The sequence below is a fragment of the Apium graveolens genome, unplaced genomic scaffold (assembly GCF_009905375.1).
Source record: "Apium graveolens cultivar Ventura unplaced genomic scaffold, ASM990537v1 ctg7354, whole genome shotgun sequence".
Lineage (NCBI taxonomy): Eukaryota > Viridiplantae > Streptophyta > Magnoliopsida > Apiales > Apiaceae > Apium > Apium graveolens.
The window spans coordinates 92,669-110,744 of NW_027420255.1; the positions used below are offsets into that span (position 1 = coordinate 92,669).

Below are 18,076 nucleotides of genomic sequence, written 5' to 3' on the forward strand. Positions count from 1 at the left end.
CTTAAGGTTATGCACCTATGCAACAATGGTATGGCTATCGGTCAATGCTAAGACAATAACAAGTTGAGATGTTTATAACTAAGATTAAACTAACATGCAATTAACTAAGAATAAAAGTGATTGAATTAACTATATGAGAGAAACATGGGATTCTAACTTTATTAAATACTTCATTCAAAGTCATTGTTCTTAACCTTAGCCTGCAATGGTGATGACAACTAATCAGATAACACGAAACTAGTAAACGCCAACTTTCGTTGTACGAATACCCTACTACCAGACATCCACAAAATAGATAGAAGCTGAATAGACACCAATTATGTTGAGACCCTATATGTCTATAGAATTTGACAACATAAAGGTTTAATGAACAAATTTATCTATCATGATTACATAGGGCAAGTAAGATGGTTAAAATTACCTACGAATCATGCATAATTAATACATGGACCTATGCTAGCATGCCAAGTTCTAAATCTCTATATTCACTGTCACTTCAATAGAGATTAAAAAACTATCTTATATGTTCGCGACGCACATAAGAAGAATACACACAACCAATACTAGGATATCATACAATCACCACACACTTAGGTATCAAAACAATTAACTATAGAAATCCATAAGTAAATCCGTTAAAACCCCACGATAACGATTAGTTCATGACCGAAACCATGGGTTCTAATGAAAGCATGGTAAATAAACTAAGATAAACTAGGTCTAAAATAACTGAATAATAATAACAAAGTACATTAACAAAAGCATTATGTTCAAACAACAAAGAAAACAAGCATTCAAAATTATAACTTAAGCAAAAAATCACAAGTAAAAATAATGTATTCTTCTCCGTCGTTGTATTGTGCTATTAGGTCTTTTTGCCGCTCTCTCCTTGCTCTTCCCTATTAAAAACGTCTTTGAAAAGTCTTTAAATACCATCCCAACAGATCAGTCCAGCAAATCAAACTTATAATAGAATCAGGATTCTGAAATCCTGAACCAGCGCGGCCGCCCCGCATACCAGCGCGGGCACACTCGCTTCCTGACAAATGGGCGCAGCCGCTCCCACGACTAGCGCGACCGCCCTGAGTGTAATAACCCCAAAATTTTTCAACTTTTTGTAACCCTTGTGAATAGTGTTTTAGCTGAATGAGAAAACTTTTCACGCCACACTATGTAGGGGTTCTGTTATGGATATTCTGGGATTTTATTAGTACTCTATGAAGTATATAAGTGTATGTAAATATCGTCAGAACCCAATTCCGAACACTTTGGTTTTTCCCGGAAATCCATAAGATACGGAGAGAATTGAGTATAAGGTAACAGGATAAAAAGGATTTAAATTAAAGGATTATAATAGAGGATCATAAAAAGGAATATAATGTATTGAGAAAGGTTAAGGGAACCTAAGTAATAAGATCCCGGGTATGATCCTTCAAACGATAAACGAGAACGAAAGTTAAGCGAACCGTATAACAGATCAGCGGTCATTAGGCAAACGATTAGGAAGTTAATCAAAGGGATTAATGGGAGTGATGTCATCCAACCAATAGAAAGAAGACAAGGAAGGAAGGATGACATCATGAGGATGAGGTAAGCATGACATGGGAAGAAGGGAGGTGTGGTTGATTAAGGACCACACAAATTCAAGGGCAAGGTAGTAATTTGCTAAATCAAAAACAAAACCAAGCCAACCAAGCTAGCAAATCATTTCATCAAAAATCAAAAAATCAACCAAGGCATTTGTTCATCACCTAGCTCTCGGCTTTTTACACTTTTTCAAGGCTAAAATTTTCAAAATCAAGATCCAAGCATCCTTAATTGGTAAGAAAATTCCCTAACCATCTTTATGCTTAGTTATGGCTATATCATGAGTTTAAGCCATTAATTCTTTCTCTAGCTTCTTCATTTAATCAATGAAGAAGACAATGAATAGTGTTTTCAAGTTTTTAACTTGAACTTTTTCTTGTTTTTCTTGAAGATCCAAGCTTTCCTAAGGCTTCTCCAAGCTTCTTAAGGCTTCCTAGCTCCACCCACCAATCCAAGGAAGGTATACCATTTTCAAACCCTAGGTTCATATATATTATAAGGTGATTTTGATGAGTAGGATGTTATTGTAGTTGTTGTTATGATTAGAGTTTGAGATTTGGAATGGTAGTGAAATGAAATGGTAATTTTGTGGTTTTGATTTAAAGAAACTTAAGTATGATTAAAGTTAGGTTAAGCATATGTATGAATGATTAAAAAAATTTGAATTGGTTGGGATTGTTATGATGTGATAAGGATGGGTGTTTGTTGTGTGTTGGATTTGAGGATGGTTTGTGTTGATTGTGGATAGTTTAAAAAATGGGAAATCGCGTAAACATAGCCGTCGTAACGTCCGATTTTCTTTGGACTGTTTTTGTGCATAGCATTAGGACCCGAGAACCCCCTGCTAGATTGTGACCACTGCCATGTTTAGATAGCTCATGTTACGAGCTTCGTTTTGATATGTAGTTCGTTCGATTCCGATTTACGGTTTAAGAGAAACGACCGTTTCAAGTAACGGCGTTTCGCGAACGAAACTTTTTTCCCTCGCCTTACTTTGAAACATAGGTTAAAGACCAAAAAGGGTTAATTAATGTGTGAAACATTTATGGTAAGTGTGTTAGGCAGTTGGTAAGTCATTCGCGAAGGAATCGCTTTAAAACTCGTAAAGATTAAATTATTAAAAATGATGGAGCCGAGGGTACCCGAGTGACTTAAGCAAATCGGTGAGCGCAAAACAAGCGTTAGAGTCTAAGTTAGTTAAAGTATAGATTTACAAGTGATTTTGGTTTAATTCCAACTTACTTGTTGTTTATAGGTTACCAGACTCGTCCCGAGCCTTTCTCACCCCCAAGTCGCTCAGGCAAGTTTTCTACCCGTTATAACTGTTGTTGTGATGAATATATGTATTTGCATTATCTTGCGATAGATGCATGTTGGTTAATTAGCAAATGATGCAATATATTGAAGCATGCTGCTATGGTATATATATATGCATGCCTGTTTCGCATTCTTTCCATATATATATATCTGTTGGTTCAGTTGATAATACCTATGCTAGAGGATAGTTGTATCTTGCATATACCCTTAGTATAGGGACCCAAAGGTGAAAATATTTTCTAAAACCGGGAGTCGAGGATCCCGAGTAATCTTGTATATATGGATATGGATATATATATATATATATATATATATTTATATATATATATATATGGTTATAGTTTTCCAAACTATTAATCGAATAAGGTTTATTCGATAACTCTAAACTTTATTTTATTTATTGAATATTATTTGAATATTCATTCGAGGGCTTATGACTCTTTTATATTATTTATTGAATATTATTTGAATATTCATTTGAGGATGTATGACTCCTTTATTTTATTTAATGAATATTATTTATAATATTCATTCGAGGTATTATGACTCAGCTTATTTTATTTATTGAATATTATTTGAATATTCATTTGAGGATCTATGACTCCGATTATTTGCTGAGATATATTCTTTATTTTATTAAAGAATAAGATGTCAATAATCAAACTTATTTTCGATTATTCAAATAAAGATAATACTTTCATATAAGTATATCTTTGGTTAGTTAATACTCGTTTTAAGTATAAGTTTTAATACTTCTACTTCAATTATTTTTATAAAGATTATTCTTTATGGGAATATTATTTAATTAATAATATTCAGATATTTTCTAATATTCTGGGGACTGATTTACTTCATTAAATCAGCCTTACTCCAAACACTCTTTAAAGTGTTTTCGAGTCTTCAAAATGATTTTTAAAAGTCAGAGCGGATCCCAAAACTCATTTTTATATTTAAGATCTTCCTTTTTAAGGGGATTTAAATACTCGCTCAAAACCTGGGGAATCCGGCTCTGTGGTGTATTTTATATTCGCAACGAGGTTGCAGATTTGGTAAATGAATTGATTACTTGCCCAACGTTCGGGAAGTAAGCCCATCTCATTGAGTCGGCATAAGCGACAGGCCGGGGTACGGTCTATTATTGTGTAAGTGGCTGGGTGGCAGTCCATCAACGCGTGAGGGGCCGGGGTACGGTCTAGCGCGAGGTCCTAATGCGGCCAGGGTGATGACCGGTGAGGAATTCATCCATCTACTAGTAGAAAAGGTTACTTATTGGTATCTTTGCCTGATCAGCGAGATATCGGGTTTATGCCAAAATTCTTTTCCTTTCCAAAATTCATTGGATGTTTCGAACTCTGTTCATACTTCACATAACAGAGGTTCCAGGAAATGTTTTCGGGATATATATAGATGTGGATATATATATATATCAGGACTAAATAAAGTATCTCATAACTTTTTCATTCAATAATATTTCAAAGATTGAATCTATTCAAGTCTTAACTTGTGGTCTCATCTATGGGATGTTTTTCTTAAAACTTATAATACTTTGAACGGTGGCAGTTCAAGTAACTTTATATGATATAAGTGTGGTGAAGTATTGGTAACTTCATTCCTTGTTTTTACTTATATCTAGCAAGTAATTATCTTGCATATGATAGAGATGCTATTAAGTATCCATTTAGATACTTATATTATTGTTATCACTATACATATTATCTTGCGAGCTGTAAGGCTCACTCTTGCTTTATTTCTTCATCACACAACAACAGTTAGGAGAGATGGCCAGACTCCAGCAGACCCAGCGCAAGCGCGTGGGAAGCGTCCCGCGTCTTCCCGCTGATGTTGTAGCTGCTATAGCTGCAGAGGTAGATCCATTGTAGTTTAGACCATCTACTTTTGAGAATCAAATTATGTATAATTATAACTTGTGGCAGATAATGGCAATTAACTGTAAATTATCAAGTAATCATTTTGGGTTGTAATAATTTTAAATTGTGGATTCAAAGACTTGTACTTATTTCAATTTCATCTCTGAGACTATAACGGGTTGTGGTGTGTGTTAGTGTGGGGTCACAGTATGAGGTTATTTATTATTAATTAAGTGAAGTGATATTGTGGAAAGAAAGACCGTGACAACCCGGATCCCCGACCCCGGATCTGGGGGTGTTACAGAAATGGTATCAGAGCTAAGCGTTATAAACCTCAGAGATGATGCGACGATAAAATAATAAACTCACAAAGATAATAAGAACTTTTGCCAAGTTCATGGTCGGACTACTTAAAGTAGTACTGACAGCTAAAACCCTTACGGGAACCCTTATAAGTATCATGATAGTAATTTAGCTCGTTTAATGTGTAGGCGCCTGAGATGGAGGACCCTGAGATGTACGAGCGTGAGCATGATGAGGCACTGCTAGATGTTGAGGATCAGGAGGAGCCTGAGATGGAGGAGGATGAGGAGGACCCCTCAGAGGAGTCAGAGACGGAGGTCATTGCTATTTCAGATGAGGAGGACCCGGATGAGGTCCCAGTAGCTGAGGAGTGTGTTGGACCTATGGTAGTGTATGATGGTATCCCTTTACCCACACTTCCGGTGGTCAGAGCCCCTACCCCTCCACCACTATCTTGGATTCCTGATGATGACAGCTCAGAGACCCATACTTCCGAGCCTAGGCAGACCGAGGAGGCACCCTCAGCGGCTCCGGATTCACCACCTCTTGACCCTGCCCAGAGACAGTCTTCGTTAGCTCATGGATATGTTCAGGATGTTTTGAGGACCCGAGTGGCTGTTGCCGAGGCCCGACTGGACGAGGCCAGGAGGGAGTTGGATGCAGAGAGGGCGGGTAGGCGTACCCGAGCTTATGAGACCAGGGCTTCTATACCCCGATCCTTGAGGAGGGAGCTTACGGGGATAGAGCTCACGTCCCGAGCGAGACTCAGATCTCTCCAGGGGGACAGGCATGGTAGGATCTCCAGGCGGCAGGCCGACTATATCTTTCGTCGTGCGATGGAAAGGGTTTGGGAGCTGACCCGTTCCGGTGTGTGATTCAGGATTGATGATGGAATAGTCTAGTTGTCTAGTTAGCCGAGGCCTTAGTAAGAGCCAATTTTCCGGGATAGTTGACTTGTATATAGCATCCCTTTTTCTGACTAGACAGATAGACTCTTGTGTATCACTTTTGGGACAGATGACTGTAGCACTGTTGTACTTTTGACCAGATCAAACTATGTATTCTCGCATTATGTATATATTTGTTTCCTTTCAGTTCAGTTCCATAGTGACGGGATCACTGTTTTATTATTATTATTACTGCACTTCGTATTAGAACTTTCTTAAAATAATAGAATTGCGATATACGTTCTCCCCATTATAAGAGCTGTGCAAGGCACAATGTTGTATATGATTGTGACCTAACGTTGAATTTTTCCCAATAATTGTTTTTATTATTATCAGAATCATGCCGCCAAGAAAGATTGGAACTAGGGCGAACCCTGGGTCTGAGGACCAGGGAAGCCATAATCAGGACAATAGAAACCAAGAACACAGTGAAGAGGAAGATGAGGATTATGTGGAACAGGATGACTCCCTGTATGAAGAGGAAGAGGAAACATATGATGTTGAGGGATTTGAGATAGAGGCTGAAGAAGGAGAAACCGAGGTTGAGCAACCAGTACCAAACCCAGGCATGGATCCCATGAGCCAGTTTATGCAACTCCTAAGACAGAATTTGGAACGTCAACCCAACCCACCCCCTCAAGGAAGTAACAATGCAGTGGCAAACTCTTTCAGGGCTTTTAAGTCCCTTAAGCCCCCTGAGTTCCACGGATCAGCCGACCCAGTTGAGGCAAGGGCATGGTTAAAGGAAATGAAGAAATCTTTTGAGATTTTGAGTATCGATGAGGCACAGAAAACTGTATTTGCTACCTACCTTCTGAAAGGAGAAGCTAACTACTGGTGGGAGGCCAAGAAAAACATGGAGACAGATGCTATAATAACCTGGGAGAGATTTAGTCAGTTGTTTCTGGGGAAGTATTTCCCGAGGTTTATGGAAAACCAGATGGAGCTTAAGTTCTTGGAGCTAAAGCAGAATAACTTGTCTGTAGCAGAGTACGAAGCGAAATTTACTGAATTATCAAGGTTTGTGCCGGAGTTTGTAAGCACTGAGGAAAAGAAAGCTAGGAGGTTTCAGCAGGGACTGAAACCATGGATTCAGAATAGGGTGGCAATCCTTGAGCTTACGGACTATGCCACTCTGGTGCAAAAAGCAACGATTGTAGAAGTTGGAAGTGAGCAGATGCAGAAGGAAAGAGAGAAGAAAGGAATAAAGAGGAAAAGTATGAGCATGGGTGGAGGTTCCGCAGGAAGGAGCTTCCCAACTAGGTTTAATCGAGGAGCAGTGTCCCTGCCAGGAAGGAACACTGGGTTTAAGCGACCAATGAGTGTGAGTGTGAGCCAGGGCGGCCAGAAGTCAAGAATGTCCTATTCCAACCAGTCTCGACCCCCATTGCCAGCCTGTAACAGATGTGGAAGGAATCACACTGGGGAGTGTAAAGGAAAGGCCAGTAACCTGTTTTAAGTGCGGTCGGGAGGGCCACTATTCAAATAAGTGCCCATCATTAACCCCTGCTGTCGTTCCAACCACCAATTGTCATCAGTGTGGACGCTCGGGTCATTGGAAGAAGGAATGCCCAATGAACAAACCAGCAGCTTCGGGAGCAAGCAGGGCTGCTTCCAATAAGCCACCTACTGCGAGGACTTTCAACATGACAGTCCAGGATGCTATGAAAGATTCAGATGTGATAGCAGGTACCCTTTCTCTAAATTCAGTCAGTGCAAATGTTTTATTTGATTCGGGAGCAACTAAATCTTTTATATCAAAGGACTTTGCGCGTAGGTTAAGACTTAAGGCTAAACCTTTGATAGAACCCTTACAAGTAGAAATAGCCAATCATGAAATTATTCCTGTTAACCAGATTCACCCCGCCTGCGAGATAGGCATAGGGGAGCAATCTTTCAGTGTTGATCTGATTCCTTTTAAATTAGGGGAGTTTGATGTAATTTTGGGAATGGACTGGCTATCTAGCAACGATGCTCAGATAGACTGTAAAGGGAAGAAAGTTAAGTTAAATATCCCCGGGAAGAAAGAAGTTATATTTAGAGGAAAAAGGCAGACGCAGAAATTTTTGACTATGGCCCAGGCCAAAAGGATGCTACGAAAAGGAAGTGAGGCCTACCTAGCCTATGTGGTGGACACGCAGAAGGAGGTGCCCAACTTACAAGATATTCCAGTAGTCAACGAATTTGAGGATGTATTCCCCCAAGACCTTCCGGGATTACCACCCGATAGAGTGATTGAATTTGCTATTGAGTTGGCCCCAGGGACGGCGCCAGTTTCAAAAGCACCTTACCGGTTAGCCCCGTTAGAAATGAAGGAATTAGCTATCCAATTGCAGGAACTCTTGGATAAGGGTATGATAAGACCCAGTGTGTCCCCGTGGGGAGCACCAGTTTTATTTGTTAAGAAGAAAGATGGGAGCATGAGGTTGTGCATAGACTATCGAGAGTTGAACAAGCTAACCATAAAGAACAGGTACCCATTACCTAGAATAGACGATCTGTTCGACCAGCTAAAGGATGCTGTTTATTTTTCCAAGATCGACCTGAGAACTGGATATCACCAACTAAAGATTAAACCTGAAGATATTTCCAAGACAGCGTTTCGTACCAGGTATGGGCATTATGAGTTCTTGGTAATGTCCTTTGGACTAACCAACGCCCCAGCGGCTTTCATGGATTTAATGAATAGAGTATTTAAGAAGTACTTGGACAAGTGTGTGATAGTTTTTATCGATGATATTTTGATCTACTCAAGGACTGAGGCAGAACATGCAGAGCATTTGAGGATAGCTCTAGGAATACTCAGAGAGGAGCAGTTATATGCCAAATTCTCGAAGTGTGAATTCTGGCGGAATGAAGTACAGTTTTTAGGACATGTGATCAATAAAGAAGGAGTATTGGTCGACCCCTCCAAGATAGAGGCGGTCTCAAATTGGGAAAGGCCAACCACACCCACAGAGGTAAGGAGTTTCATAGGATTGGCCGGCTACTATCGTAGATTTGTGCAGGACTTTGCGAAGATCGCAGCCCCTTTGACACGACTTACTCGTAAGACAGAGAAGTTTGAATGGACGGAGAAATGCGAGAACAGTTTTCAGGAAGTTAAAGAAAAGGTTGATAACGGCTCCGGTATTGGCATTGCCGGATGGAAAAGGAGATTTTGTGATATATAGTGACGCATCGCACAAAGGATTAGGATGTGTGCTTATGCAGCACGGTAAAGTCATTGCGTATGCGTCGAGACAACTGAAGGAATACGAGGTTAGATATCCTACTCATGACCTTGAGCTCGCAGGCAATAGTATTTGCTTTAAAAATTTGGAGGCACTACTTGTATGGAGAGAAGTGCGAGATTTTCACAGACCATAAGAGCCTCAAGTACATATTTACGCAGAAAGAGCTCAACATGCGCCAGAGGAGATGGTTAGAACTAATCAAGGACTATGATTGTGAGATTCTCTATCATCCAGGGAAAGCCAATGTGGTGGCTGATGCCCTTAGTAGAAAGGAAAGACTCAGAATGATAACGACCTCGGAAGAGTTGATAAGGGATTTTGAGAAAATGGAAATAGAGGTAAAGGTAACCGGAACCGGAACTGAAAAGCTTTTTGAGATCTCAATGCAGCCAGAATTATTGGAAAAGATCAGATTGTGCCAAGAGAAAATAATGAATGAAGACAGAAAGTCAATGACTGGAGAGGAGATCCATACTGAGAAAGATGATAAAGGGATAATGAGGTATTCCTACCGAATTTGGGTTCCGAATGTTCAAGAACTTAAAGACTGAGATTTTGGATGAAAGCCATAGTTCAAGGTATTCCATTCACCCGGGAAGTACCAAGATGTATAGGGATTTGAAGGAATATTACTGGTGGCCCAACATGAAGAGGGACGTAGCAGAATGGGTGAAACAAGTGTTTGACTTGCCAAAGAGTAAAGGCAGAGCACCAGAGACCCAGTGGACTTTTGCGACCCCTGGAGATTCCCGAATGGAAATGGGAACAGATAGCGATGGATTTTGTTGTAGGCTTGCCAAGGACGAAAGCCAATCACGACGCCATTTGGGTAATTATAGACCGACTGACAAAGTCAGCTCATTTCATTCCTATTCAATGAGAGATACACAGTCGATAGACTGGTGGACATTTACCTTAAGGAAATAGTAACGCGACATGGAGTCCCAGCGTCCATTGTCTCAGACCGAGACCCAAGGTTCAACTCCAGATTTTGGAGGAGCTTTCAGGAATGTGCGGGGACCAAGTTAAATATGAGTACCGCGTACCATCCCCAAACGGATGGACAGAGTGAAAGGACCATCCAGACACTAGAGGATATGTTGAGAGTCTGTGCAATAGACCTTAAAGGAAGTTGGGATGATCACCTGCCGTTGATCGAGTTTTCTTATAACAATAGCTTTCATGCTAGCATCGGAATGCCGCCTTATGAGGCCTAGTACGGAAGAAGGTGTCGATCTCCCTTATACTGGGATGAAGTAGGAGAGCGGAAGATGCTCGGACCCGAAGTGGTCCAAAGGACCAAAGATATAGTGGATCTTATCAGAGGGCGACTTGTAGCAGCCCAAGACAGACAGAAGAAATATGCAGACCTAGCCCGAAAGGACAAGGAATATGAAGTAGGGGACTTAGTACTGTTGAAAGTATCCCCTTGGAAGGGATTAATGAGGTTCGGAAAGAAAGGAAAACTAAGCCCAAGATACATTGGACCTTTTGAGATATTAAGACGGATTGGAAAGTTAGCTTACGAGCTAGCCCTACCCCCCTAATTCGCAACAAGTTCATAATGTGTTCCATGTGTCAATGCTAAGGAGGTATCATCGGGATGCCAGGCACATAGTGGAGTACGAGCAGGTGGATATGCAGCCAGATCTAACTTACGTGGAGAAGCCAGTAAGGATTATGGATACGAAGGAGCAGGTGCTTCGGAACAAAGTGATCAAGCTAGTCAGAGTACTATGGCAGAATCATAATGTGGAAGAATCGACTTGGGAACTAGAGAGCGCAATGCTAGAAAAGTACCCCCAATTGTTTTCTGTTTGATTCCGGGACGGAATCCTTTTAAGGAGGGGAGACTGTAATAACCCCAAAATTTTTCAACTTTTTGTAACCCTTGTGAATAGTGTTTTAGCTGAATGAGAAAACTTTTCACGCCACACTATGTAGGGGTTCTGTTATGGATATTCTGGGATTTTATTAGTACTCTATGAAGTATATAAGTGTATGTAAATATCGTCAGAACCCAATTCCGAACACTTTGGTTTTTCCCGGAAATCCATAAGATACGGAGAGAATTGAGTATAAGGTAACAGGATAAAAAGGATTTAAATTAAAGGATTATAATAGAGGATCATAAAAAGGAATATAATGTATTGAGAAAGGTTAAGGGAACCTAAGTAATAAGATCCCGGGTATGATCCTTCAAACGATAAACGAGAACGAAAGTTAAGCGAACCGCATAACAGATCAGCGGTCATTAGGCAAACGATTAGGAAGCTAATCAAAGGGATTAATGGGAGTGATGTCATCCAACCAATAGAAAGAAGACAAGGAAGGAAGGATGACATCATGAGGATGAGGTAAGCATGACATGGGAAGAAGGGAGGTGTGGTTGATTAAGGACCACACAAATTCAAGGGCAAGGTAGTAATTTGCTAAATCAAAAACAAAACCAAGCCAACCAAGCTAGCAAATCATTTCATCAAAAATCAAAAAATCAGCCAAGGCATTGTTCTTCCCTTTAGCTCTCGGCTTTTTGCATTTTTCAAGCTTAAATTTTCAAAAATCAAGATCCAAGCATCCTTAATTGGTAAGAAAATTCCCTAATCATCTTATGCTTAGTTATGGCTATATCATGAGTTTAAGCCTTAATTCTTTCTCTAACTTCTTCATTTAATCAATGAAGAAGACAATGAATAGTGTTTTCAAGTTTTTAACTTGAACTTTTCTTGTTTTTCTTAAGATCCAAGCTTTCCTAAGGCTTCTCCAAGCTTCTTAAGGCTTCCTAGCTCAACCCACCACTTCAAGGAAGGTATACCATTTTCAAACCCTAGGTTCATATATATTATAAGGTGATTTTGATGAGTAGGATGTTATTGTAGTTGTTGTTATGATTAGAGTTTGAGATTTGGAATGGTAGTGAAATGAAATGGTAATTTTGTGGTTTTGATTTAAAGAAACTTAAGTATGATTAAAGTTAGGTTTAAGCATATGTATGAATGATTAAAAAATTGAATTGGTTGGGATTGTTATGATGTGATAAGGATGGGTGTTTGTTGTGTGTTGGATTTGAGGATGGTTTGTGTTGATTGTGGATAGTTTAAAAAATGGGAAATCGCGTAAACATAGCCGTCGTAACGTCCGATTTTCTTTGGACTGTTTTTGTGCATAGCATTAGGACCCGAGAACCCCCTGCTAGATTGTGACCACTGCCATGTTTAGATAGCTCATGTTACGAGCTTCGTTTTGATATGTAGTTCGTTCGATTCCGATTTACGGTTTAGGAGAAACGACCGTTTCAAGTAACGGCGTTTCGCGAACGAAACTTTTTCCCTCGCCTTACTTTGAAACATAGGTTAAAGACCAAAAAGGGTTAATTAATGTGTGAAACATTTATGGTAAGTGTGTTAGGCAGTTGGTAAGTCATTCGTGAAGGAATCGCTTTAAAACTCGTAAAGATTAAATTATTAAAAATGATGGAGCCGAGGGTACCCGAGTGACTTAAGCAAATCGGTGAGCGCAAAATAAGCGTTAGAGTCTAAGTTAGTTAAAGTATAGATTTACAAGTGATTTTGGGTTTAATTCCAACTTACTTGTTGTTTATAGGTTACCAGACTCGTCCCGAGCCTTTCTCACCCCCAAGTCGCTCAGGCAAGTATTCTATCCGATACACTGTTGTTGTGATGTAAATGTATGTTTATGCATTATCTTGTGATATTGCATGATTGTTATTTAGCAAATGTTGCGATATATTGTAGCATGTGATATGGTATATATGCATGCCTGTTTTATATTCTTGAGATATATATCTGTTGGTTTATTTGATAATACCTATGCTAGAGGATAGTTGTATCTTGCATATACCCTTAGTATAGGGACTCAAAGGTGAAAATGTTTTCAAAAACCGGGAGTCGAGGATCCCGAGTAGATTTTATATATATGGCTATGGATATTTATTTATATATATATTTATATATATATGGTTATAGTTTTCCAAACTATTAATCGAATAAGATTTATTCGATAACTTTAACTTTATTTTATTATTGAATATTATTTCGAATATTATTCGAGGACTTATGACTCCTTTTATTTTATTTAATGAATATTATTTGAATATTCATTTGAGGATGTATGATTCCTTTATTTTATTTAATGAATATTATTTATAATATTCATTCGAGGTATTATGACTCAGCTTATTTTATTTATTGAATATTATTTGAATATTCATTTGAGGATCTATGACTCCGATTATTTGCTGAAATATATTCTTTATTTTATTAAAGAATAAGATGTCAATAATCAAACTTATTTTCGATTATTCAAATAAAGATAATACTTTCATATAAGTATATCTTGGGTTATTTAATACTCGTTTCAAGTATAAATTTTAATACTTCTACTTCAATTATTTTTATAAAGATTATTCTTTATGGGAATATTATATTAATAATAATATTCAGTCATTTTCTAAATATTCTGGGGACTGATTTACTTCATTAAATCAGCCTTACTCCAAACACTCTTTAAAGTGTTTTCGAGTCTTCAAAATGATTTTTAAAAGTCAGAGCGGATCCCAAAACTCATTTTTATATTTAAGATCTTCCTTTTTAAGGGGATTTAAATACTCGCTCAAAACCTGGGGAATCCGGCTCTGTGGTGTATTTTATATTCGCAACGAGATTGCAGATTTGGTAAATGAATTGATTACTTGCCCAACGTTCGAGAAGTAAGCCCATCTCATTGAGTCGGCATAAGCGACAGGCCGGGGTACGGTCTATTATTGTGTAAGTGGCTGGGTGGCAGTCCATCAACGCGTGAGGGGCCGGGGTACGGTCTAGCGCGAGGTCCTAATGCGGCCAGGGTGATGACCGGTGAGGAATTCATCCATCTAGTAGTAGAAAAGGTTACTTATTGGTATCTTTGCCTGATCAGCGAGATATCGGGTTTATGCCAAAATTCTTTTCCTTTCCAAAATTCATTGGATGTTTCGAACTCTGTTCATACTTCACATAACAGAGGTTCCAGGAAATGTTTTCGGGATATATATATATGTGGATATATATATATATATCGGGACTAAATAAAGTATCTCATAACTTTTTCATTCAATAATATTTCAAAGATTGAATCTATTCAAGTCTTAACTTGTGGTCTCATCTATGGGATGTTTTTCTTAAAACTTATAATACTTTGAACGGTGGCAGTTCAAGTAACTTTATATGATATAAGTGTGGTGAAGTATTGGTAGCTTCATTTCTTGTTTTACTTATATCTAGCAAGTAATTATCTTGCATATGATAGAGATGCTATTAAGTATCCACTTAGATACTTATATTATTGTTATCACTATACATATTATCTTGCGAGCTGTAAGGCTCACTCTTGCTTTATTTCTTCATCACACAACAACAGTTAGGAGAGATGGCCAGACTCCAGCAGACCCAGCGCAAGCGCGTGGGAAGCGTCCCGCGTCTTCCTGATGATGTTGTAGCTGCTATAGCTGCAGAGGTAGATCCATTGTAGTTTAGACCATCTACTTTTGAGAATCAAATTATGTATAATTATAACTTGTGGCAGATAATGGCAATTAACTGTAAATTATCAAGTAATCATTTTGGGTTGTAATAATTTTAAATTGTGGATTCAAAGACTTGTACTTATTTCAATTTCATCTCTGAGACTATAACGGGTTGTGGTGTGTGTTAGTGTGGGGTCACAGTATGAGGTTAATTATTATTAATTAAGTGAAGTGATATTGTGGAAAGAAAGACCGTGACAACCCGGATCCCCGACCCCGGATCTGGGGGCGTTACATATCCTCTCTTCTTGCTCCTTGGTGGCTACAATATGTTTTCACACAATTGCCAAGCAAGAAGAGAATAAGAATATATATAGGCTACAATAAGGACCATGGATAATTAGGTTGGGCCTTCTAATTACATCTTGAGCCTAGCCCAATGTAATTAAATATTAATTCAATCCACTAAAGAATTAATATTTGCACTACCTTTCCTAATACCGTAATTTAATTAATTCGGTTCCAATATTATTTGCTTATTAAATTCCCCATGTTTAAAATATCATATGTCCATTAATTAAATAAATTAATGATAATTTATTTAATTAATATCTTTTATCCTTGATCATCCACTCAACCTTTATTTAATTATGCCAGAATAAATTCCACCTGCAGGGTTTCACATAATTAAATCTTTTTGAGCTTTCAAGGGGACATCATTAACCCGAATATTATCAGGACATGAATTCCTTCAATAAATAATATCCACCATGTATATAATTCCATCACCCAAAATATATTGATATAATTCAAAAGAATTATTTCATATATAAATCAAAGCATGTAAATAATATACACGTGTCAATTACTATTTCCGGATTAAGAACCTAAGCATTAATAATAACATAGAATCTTAGTTCTCCTTCTTAATCAGTATTAAGGGAACAATTCTAAATTTGATCATGTTCAATATACACAAAGTATACTAGTATTATTTATTAGTCAATATAAACTAATCTAAATAATACTACAGCCATACCAGTGGATTGTCCAACACCACCTGTGCTGTGAACCTTATTATATTATATAACCGTATTTAACAATTTAATATTCTGTATCCCATTTGATACTAGATTGTTCACAATATATAATATTAGACAACATGTAAACATTCAAATGATTCTCAAATAAACTGGCCAGAAATAAATGTAAATACTTCAAATAAATATTTTCAGTATACACTAACATGTATCTCCCTCGAAAAGGAAGATTGATATACCTTTTTAATCTCTTGGAATGGAGGAATTGAATAAGGCTCCTAAACGCCTTAAGCCTTCTATTGAGGAGGCTCCCACTCTTGAGATTAAGCCTTTACCTGAGCATTTGAGGTATGTGTTTTTAGGTGATGCATCTACTCTACCTGTTATTATTGCATCTTACCTTTCAGGTAGTGATGAGGAAAAGCTTTTGAGGATTCTGAGAGAGTTCAAATCGGCAATTGGATGGACTATAGTAGACATCAAGGGAATCAGCCCTTCTTATTGCATGTATAAAATTCTGCAAGAGGAAGGTAGCAAGCCTACGGTAGAGCAGCAAAGAATACTTAATCCTATCATGAAGGAAGTAGTGAAGAAGGAAATTCTTAAGAGGCTAGATGCAGTGATCATTTACCATATTTCTGACAGTTCATGGGTAAGCCCAGTTCAATGTGTGCCAAAAAAAGGTGGAATTACTGTGGTAGCAAATGAGAAGAATGAGCTTATTCCTACAAGGACAGTCAGGGGGTGGAGAGGTTCCATGGACTACAGGAAGTTGAACAAAGCCACTAGGAAGGATCACTTACCTTTGTCCTTTATTGATCAAATGCTCGATAGGTTGGCTGGTCATGAGTACTATTGTCTTCTGGATGGCTATTCAGGTTATAATCAGATTTCTATCGCTCTAGAAGATCAGGAGAAAACTACCTTCACTTGTCCATTTGGTACTTTCGCCTTCAGACGAGTTTCTTTTGGTCTGTGTGATGCACCAGCCATATTTCATATATGTATGATGGTCATCTTTTCTGACATGACTGGCCAAAATATGGAGGTGTTCATGGACGACTTCTCAGTCTTCGTCAATTCTTTTGATGAATGCTTGCAAAATCTTGGACATGTTCTTAAAAGGTGTGTTGAGACCAATATGGTTCTCAATTGGGAGAAATGTCACTTTATGGTGCGTCAGGGCATTATTCTCGGGCACAAGGTTTCTAGTAAAGGTCTAGAGGTGGACAAGGCCAAGGTGGAGGTCATTGAAAATCTTGCTCCACCTATTTCTGTTAAGAGAATTCACAGTTTTCTTGGTCATGCGGGTTTCTATAGGCGTTTCATCAAAGACTTCTCAAAAATTTCAAAGCCCTTGTGCAGTCTGTTAGAGAAAGGTGTTCCTTTCAAGTTTGATGACGAGTGCCTTGAAGCTTTTGAGACATTGAAGAAGAGTTTAATCACGGCACCGGTCACAACTGCACCTGATTGGAATGAGCCTTTTGAGATAATGTGCGATACAAGTGATTATGCAGTTGGAGCAGTTCTTGAGCAGAGGAAGAACAACATATTTCATGTGGTCTACTATGCTAGTAAGACCCTAAATGGTGCTCAACTGAATTATACTACTACGGAGAAAGAGCTTTTAGCTATTGTCTATGGTTTTGAGAAATTTCAATCTTATCTACTTGGGACTAAGGTGACGGTTTTTACTGTTCACGCTGTAATTCGATATCTCGTCTCAAAGAAGGAATCGAAGCCTAGATTGATTAGATGGGTTCTTTTCTCCAAGAATTTGAATTAGAGATCAAGGACCGAAGAGGAACTGAGAATCAAGTTGCTGATCATCTCTCGCGTTTAGAAAATCCTAATGCCACTTCATTGGATAAGATATTGATAAATGAGTCTTTTCCCGATGAGCAGCTGTTTGGAGTGCAAGAAAAAGAACCGTGGTTTGCAGACATTGTGAACTACCTTGTGAGTAATATCATGCCTCCCGACTTATCCTATGCTCAAATGAAGAAGTTTCTACATGAAGTAAAGTGGTGTCTGTGGGATGAGCCGTTTTTTTTTCGACAAGGAGCTGACTAAATCATCAGGAGATGTATTCCTTACAGCGAAACGGGGGGGGATCTTGCGAGATTGCCACTCGACGGCTTATGGAGGACATTATGGTGGAGAAAAGACAGCAGCGCGCGTTCTTCAAGCAGGTTTCTTTTGGCCAACATTATTTTAAGATGCTTATCAGTTCATTTTGAAATGTGATCAATGTCAA

At 38.5% G+C, this 18,076-nt stretch overlaps 1 pseudogene; it reads left to right on the plus strand.

Annotated features, from left to right (window-relative positions):
• LOC141704051 (uncharacterized) overlaps positions 1-17,605 on the plus strand; it is a 37,473-nt pseudogene extending 19,868 nt beyond the window's left edge.
• Positions 17,606-18,076: the final 471 nt, after the last annotated feature.